The sequence below is a fragment of the Anser brachyrhynchus genome (genome assembly GCF_964034855.1).
Source record: "Anser brachyrhynchus genome assembly, chromosome: W".
Lineage (NCBI taxonomy): Eukaryota > Metazoa > Chordata > Aves > Anseriformes > Anatidae > Anser > Anser brachyrhynchus.
This window is the reverse complement of record NC_137704.1, coordinates 17,002,074-17,008,827: the sequence shown is the minus strand read 5'-3', so window position 1 is coordinate 17,008,827 and position 6,754 is coordinate 17,002,074. Positions and strand designations below refer to the sequence as shown.

General features: G+C 43.0%; 1 long non-coding RNA gene across 1 annotated transcript; it reads right to left on the bottom strand.

The window, feature by feature from the left end:
* Positions 1–1,034: 1,034 nt before the first annotated feature.
* Positions 1,035–6,530, bottom strand: LOC308184902. Its single transcript, XR_013943021.1, has 2 exons — positions 6,264–6,530; positions 1,035–5,619 (listed from the first exon to the last, which is right to left on the bottom strand). It is a non-coding gene; the product is annotated as an uncharacterized lncRNA (long non-coding RNA).
* Between the last annotated feature and the right edge of the window lie 224 nt (positions 6,531–6,754).

Here is a 6,754-nt window from a genome sequence, read left to right as displayed (position 1 = left end):
ATTCAAGCCTCTCTCTTCCGTTCCTAGCTTTATTTCAACTGGTGGACCTGCTAGGGTAGATGCCCCAGGTCCCCGTCATTCCTGACTGTTTTAAGTTTGTCCTGCAGCCTAAGACAATTTTTTTCTGACATCAGGGGCCGATTGCCCTAGAAAGAGGCTAGCCAATTGCCTCTGTTTGTTTTCTGAAGCCAGGTCCAAATTTTTTGCCTGTTTGTTTGTTTAGTTTAGTTGTGTTTTTTTTTCTTCTTCTTCATTGCATTTCAAAGTTGGTCCAAAAATCCATAAATTCCATAGGGGTTTCTTTTGGACCTTGTTGGAACAGATTCCCAATTCCCAGTTTAACCAGATTTTGGTATTTACATAATTTCCGGGGTGATTAGGGTCTCAGTGAGGGGGTCGGTCAGGGGAATGCAATTGTTGACAGTTCCCTGAGCGGTCCCATTGGCAATCTGAACTCACACAGGAACTCAGGTTGTTTCAAGAGTTAGCTGCTTTTCTGTTTCCACGACAACTCTCTCGGACCCATCACGGTCCCTCTGCCCCAGAGGGCTCACACCCGCCATTTAGAGATCTCAGCCTCGGGTTGAGGCGGAACTATTAACATTCCTACATCCTCTTTCCCTGCTCATTCAACTTGAAACAGCTCTGTTAAATACTACATGCCACACAACCTTTAACACCTTCAACAACCCTTTTAACACTTCCTTTATCTTTCTCCAGCCTGTACTTTTCTAATGCCAACACCAAAGGCTCAGTCAGGGGCCAACTTAATTCCAAACCTTTTCCCTCCAAGATGCTGAAACAACATATCATTATACAACATTTCTTCCTATTTTCCTTCTCTCCTCAAAAACAACATTAATTCCAAGACACTGTTATAGTCGATTGATCCATAAAGTGGCCATTTAGTTTATATAGTGGCCACCACTGATTGCAATACTTACTGAAAGTTCTCTTGCTTTCTGTGCCCCCATTTCTAACAATATCCTTCCAATGTGCCAATATGCACCCAAGGAGGCTTTCTTTAAAACGTCTTTGTTTTGGATACTACATATTTCCTTGATTTCCCATTCCCTTTTATTTATTTATATTAGTTACTGTCCTTTGTTTCAATTTCCACGCAAACCTTTTTATTGCAGGTTTTTACTATCTTTTCCTAATCTTCTTCCCAAATGTCCCAATTCTCTGGGATTAAACTCTTCTTTCCACATACAAACTCCACTATTTCAGATTTTTAATGAGCCCCGTTGCAATCATAAATCCGCAGGACTTCGGAAAAACACCAGAAGCACTCAGCCTTCCGTCTTCCAGACAAACAATACCACCTTTTTCACAAAATTTACATTTCAACAAGACCGAATTTCAAGACGAATGCTAATTTTTCTCATGCACTTTGTTAGTAAGCCTACACAAAACAAGGAATCACTCCAGTGTATCCGTCAAGATGGGGGTTTAAAAGGTATTGAGGCCTAAATAAATTCGCTCTCCCCCTCCTTACCAAATTCCCAGGGCTCAGGCCCGAACCACCAAAGAAGTGACTCTCTGTTCTACCGCTTTGATAATCAGTCAGCCCCCCCCTCCCCCGATACTTGGGAAACTGACCAAACACCACCGCGAATATACCAAAACTTCTAAACTGTTACTTAGATAATGCTCCCACCTTCCTCCTTGTCACACTCAAAACATTTAAGAACAAAATAGGATTACAAGATGCACCGCCGGGCCCGTATATTGGGCACCACCAATCAACACTGGGATAAAACAGCACTTCTTTTTGGTCTGTCATGCGCTTCGTTCATCTCCGGCCATTCCCCTCGCGGAGAATATGGAACCGCGGATTGGAACTCCGCACTCGCTTCGCAGCGATGCTGCGTCTCACTCACACAGCACAATCACGCAATCACACAAAGAGGCCCCTTGCACTTCTCGTTCATACCACAAGAATATATCACTTAAAACAATAACCGAACTTGTTTGTATCGTCTCCGGCCGTGTTCCTCGTGGAGTAATTCACTTCACAACAATACGTTGTCTCAAACACATACACAAATGCTTTCAACATGAGATACCCAGACATCCACAAATAAGGCATACAATTATTAACACTCCAATTAATATCCCTCCAGCAGCTGCAAATATTACCCAGATAACCTTGTCACAATTTTGGGAGGCCCGCTTATCCTTCTCCTGCTTCTTATACAGTCATTAGCAGGTCCGTCCTGGCTCCCAAAACTGGGATGCAGTTGTCAGCGTAGCAACCACATAACCACCAAGTGATTATATGAAGGTGCTTTATTCAGCGCTGGAAGCCGGGGCAGGTGCCCAAATCTGGCTTCAAGTCCCGTTACTTCCCAGCCGTTATTTATACATACAACATTGCGTCAGGTATACATATTCATTACAGGTTGCAACATCAGCCTCGCTTTTCATTCTAATTAGCTCACCTCCCCTTTGCACATGCGTGGCGCACTCTGGTGGTCGTCCAGGTGGTCGTCCAGATGAAGTAAGGAGTCTTCCTCTTCGCTAAACTTTTCACCTTTCTATTCGACGCATGCTCTCTCCGCTCCTCGGTTCTGCTTCAACTCATTTCATCATCTCCAGGCCCTTATCCAAGGTCAGGTTGTACCTGTTCCCTCCCAGGGTTCCCCTTCAATGATTCTTTTGATTGTTCAATGTACTCCCTAAGTTTCCAGTATACATAGATTAATTGATAATGTAAGTACATTTAATAATATTTAATTATACCGTATGATCCATCACCTGAGAAACATTAATAGAACATCCATTCGATTCTCCCCAACACTAACACAGTGGTAACCTTGGATTTGCTCGATCTACTCCCAAGATTGCTAGCGGCCGCTCTATCGGTAAGCAAATCCCCCTTGACTCTATCAGCCATCAAATCTCCCTTGACTGCTCTATCGGTCAGCCTGTAGGGTACCCTTCTCCCTTACGGGGACTATGCTGCACACCTAGATGTCTCTGCGCGATTTACCAGCTGCCCCGGCCACGCGTACGACTTACAGGCCCTTCCTGTACTGTAAAACATACCGTTTGTCCGCAGCTTCAGGAGGTCCTTGTCTGCTCCCGCGGTGAGCAGCTGAGAGTGGAGGCTCCTCCGAGGAAAATACTCAGGGTGCACCTAGGGGCATCCACTCCACAGTCGATCCCGCAGCCGAGCAGAGCGTCTCCTGCCTGGCTTGCCAAACTGACTTGCGGAAAATGGACTCCACAATCAGTAAGATTGTAAAGTAGGTATGTTTATTCAGCGCTGGGCAGCACGGGGGGTAGTCCTGCCAAAGTCGTGCGCGCCTGACGTGGCAACTTGCCTTGGTTATATGCAGTAAAGAGTTACATATGCATGAAGTTTCACAATGTGCCTATACATATTCATAACCTGTCCCCACTTCGTATTAAAATTAGTTCCAAGGAGTCATTTCCATAAACTCCTCCCATCTGCACTTGCGCAGTGTATTCTGGTGGTGGTCGTCGGGGGTCATGGGGATGAAGATTGATGACTCTTCCTCGTCACCGCTAGTTGACCTCTTGTCTTTGCGCAGACTCAGTTGCTCCTTGGCTCTTGTCCATCCGCAGGACTAGTTTCTACCAGTTTCTTAAGATAGGCTCACTCTCTTATTAGGAGACTGACCTTGGTAAGGGGCCCAAGGCTTCTTGCTTTAGTTAATTTGCACAATGCACCATAGTTAGCAAAGACACTAAGTAGCATCCTAGTTTAATGCCGTCAGCGCTCTCTCTCTACTTGATAAGATTCTCCTAACTCCCTCTCTCAGTAGCACCTTTATGTGCCTCTGAAAATTTATTATGCATTTGTCTTTTGAAGTGTGTATATCTGCATGTCAGTGCTATTTGCACAAAAGTAGCATTTTCAACAAATGTCTCTTTTGGAAGAAATGATGTGTAGCTCTATGTGTGTGTATACATTTATGTTATACCAAGTCAAGTAATGGGATTTCATGATAAATTACCATGCATTTTTCGTAGCAAGTTTTATTCTCTGTTCCTTCCAACATCTTTCATGTCCAACTTGACTTATTCAGAAAGGAATGCATAACTAAAATTTTTGAATTGCCTAGAAATTCTGTATTTGCTGTATTTGGTTTCCTTGGGAAACCTACTTTACAGATCTCAGTCACTCAAATTAAGATTATTTTTTTTAATGTGGCTAGAGAGAACGTCTTTGGGTTGAGACCAATCTCCTTCCTCTTGGGAGGTGAAGGGTGGGAATACTTAAATACAGAATTTGAAATTGCAGTTTGTGTACCAAGAAGGAACATCCTTCTGAACAACTGCCTGGTGAGATTGTAGGGGAACAAACCAACTGTCTCTCTGAATTGAGCTTGTTAGTAGCAGCTCAAACAACCTTTTTTTTTGTGCACAGCTGCATGTGTATGAAATATGTTTCAAATATAGTTCAAACTAGACTTTTGAGCCAAAATCATTATCACTAGGTAGGTGGAGGTACTCTGCTAAAACAGGTTGTAATGCATTGTCAAATCAACATACTGTGTTTTACGCACTTCTTACATAAAAACAAAAAATGTTTTTTTTTTTTATTGCTTTTTCCTTTTTTATGGCCTCAGAGCACACTGAACACATGCCATCTAAACTTTTTGGAAGACAACAAATATTCATATCCTTAATTACTGATCTTAGATTCCTGTGGTACTCGTAAGACTATCTCAGTGGTTCACAAATGTGAAAAGCGGTTCAGTCCAGAAAAAGCGAAATATGCCTGGATTTGGATTTGTAAAACATTATTCTTCATCATGAACAATTTAGAAGTTATCTACAAATGCACGTGCAGAATCTTTCAGAATTTCTTCCATTATAGGGTTTTAGAAGTCTAGAAAAAAATGCATTGTTATGCAAGAGACATTCCTTGCATTGAAGTTTGTTTGGGAGCACTTCTTAATGGTGAGACCTATGTCTGGTTTGGGTCTTTGGTTGTTTGTCTAACATCTTTGGCAATAGCTTTATTGTAGAGTTCTGATAGGCCCAACTGATTTCTTCATTTCCTCTAGAAAATGTTTCAAGTTTGTTAAAATTTGAGAGAGGCTTCATGTCAATAGTGTAAAGAGATCTTTTTGGATGCAGTTTTGAAGAAAAAGGAAGGGGTGGGGGGAAGGAAACAAAGGCATAAGACGAAGCCAGTGTGTACTCCTAGCAACTTTTTTTCCTACTACTTCTGTATTTAAATTGTTTTACAGAACTAGGACAAATCCATGACATAATTTCCAAGGTTCAAAGGCCAATGCAATTAACAATTCATTTTAACAGTGTGGGGGCAGTGAAAAGTTGGAATGGCATGGAGCACATCACTGCAAAGAAGGTGTAGGTGATCTGCAGTGCCAGTGGTGGGGAGGCTTCGCAATGGAAGCACGGTTTAAAACTCGTGTTTTGCTCAAGCCTTAGTGTAAAGAGGACTGTTAGCAATGCCTATACTCTGTGATCCTCAGTGTATGGAATGAGTCTGTTAATTCCTAACGTGGATCCAGGTTCATTTCCATGAGAGTGAGTACCGAGAAGCACAGCAATTTTCTTTGTAAGCGCAGCAGTAACCTGAATACATATGTGTGCACACGATGCATTTGAGCAAACCTGATTCGTGGAAGAACTCTACAACTCAAAGCAAATGAGTTATAAAGTAGGTATGTGGTTTATTTCGGCGCCGGGCGCATGTGGGATAGCTCCCAAAGGCATGCGCGCCCCAATGCGGCAACTTGCTTTGGTTATATGCAGTAAAGAGTTACATATGCATGATGTTTCCCAATACGCCTATACATATTCATAACCTATCCCCGCTTTGTATTAAAATTAGCTCCAAGAAGTCAGTTCCATAAACTCCTCCCATCTGCGCCTGCGCAGTGCCTTCTGGTGGTGGTCGTCGGGGGGTCGTGAGGATGAAGGCTGATAACTCTTCTTCATCACCACTGGTTGACCCCCTGCCTTTGTACAGACTCAGCTGCTCCTTGGCTCTTGTCCAAACCACAAGGTCGGTCTCAGCTGGTTCTTGAGACAGGTTCCCCATATTTGTCAGGAAACATCCTCTGTGAGGGGCCCCGAGACTCCTTGTTTCGGTTAATTTGCACAGTAGTAAGCAAAGACACTCAGCAACATCTATTTTAATGCGATTAAGCAAGCCCCCATTCTTCCATTCCTGGTTTTAATAGCAACGACTGCTTTATTTAGAAATCATTAATGTGATTAAACAAGCCCCCATTCTTCTAACCCTGGCTTCAAACCAATATCAAGTAAAAGTTGCTCAAAGGATAAGGATTTGTCCTTAGGTTGCATGACAGAGATGTTTCTTTCATTTTCTTGTTGTTGTTTCACCGTTCAGAGTCTGTGTTTTGGGGGGGGGGGAGTTTTGCTCAGACTGCTTTCTCCAGCAATTTCCTCTGATTCTCACCCACAGAGTTTTGTCCTAATTCAAGACAAATGTCTTCTCTCAGCAGCTATGAAATGCTTACTCTGTTGAATTAAGAGTGAGTGGAAGAAATGGAAGAATTGTGAACCCTGTTGTCTGTTCAATTTTCTGACTGGCTATAGGCTCTTCAGAAGGGACAGACAGCACAGAAGGGGTGGTGGTGTGGCTCTCTATATTAGAGAGTGTTTTGATGATGTGGAAGTCAAGACTGAGACTGGGAATGATAAGGTTGAGTCCCTATGGGTTAGGATTGGCGGGAAGGCCAACAAGGCAAGCATCCTCGTGGGGGTCTGTTACAGACTGCAG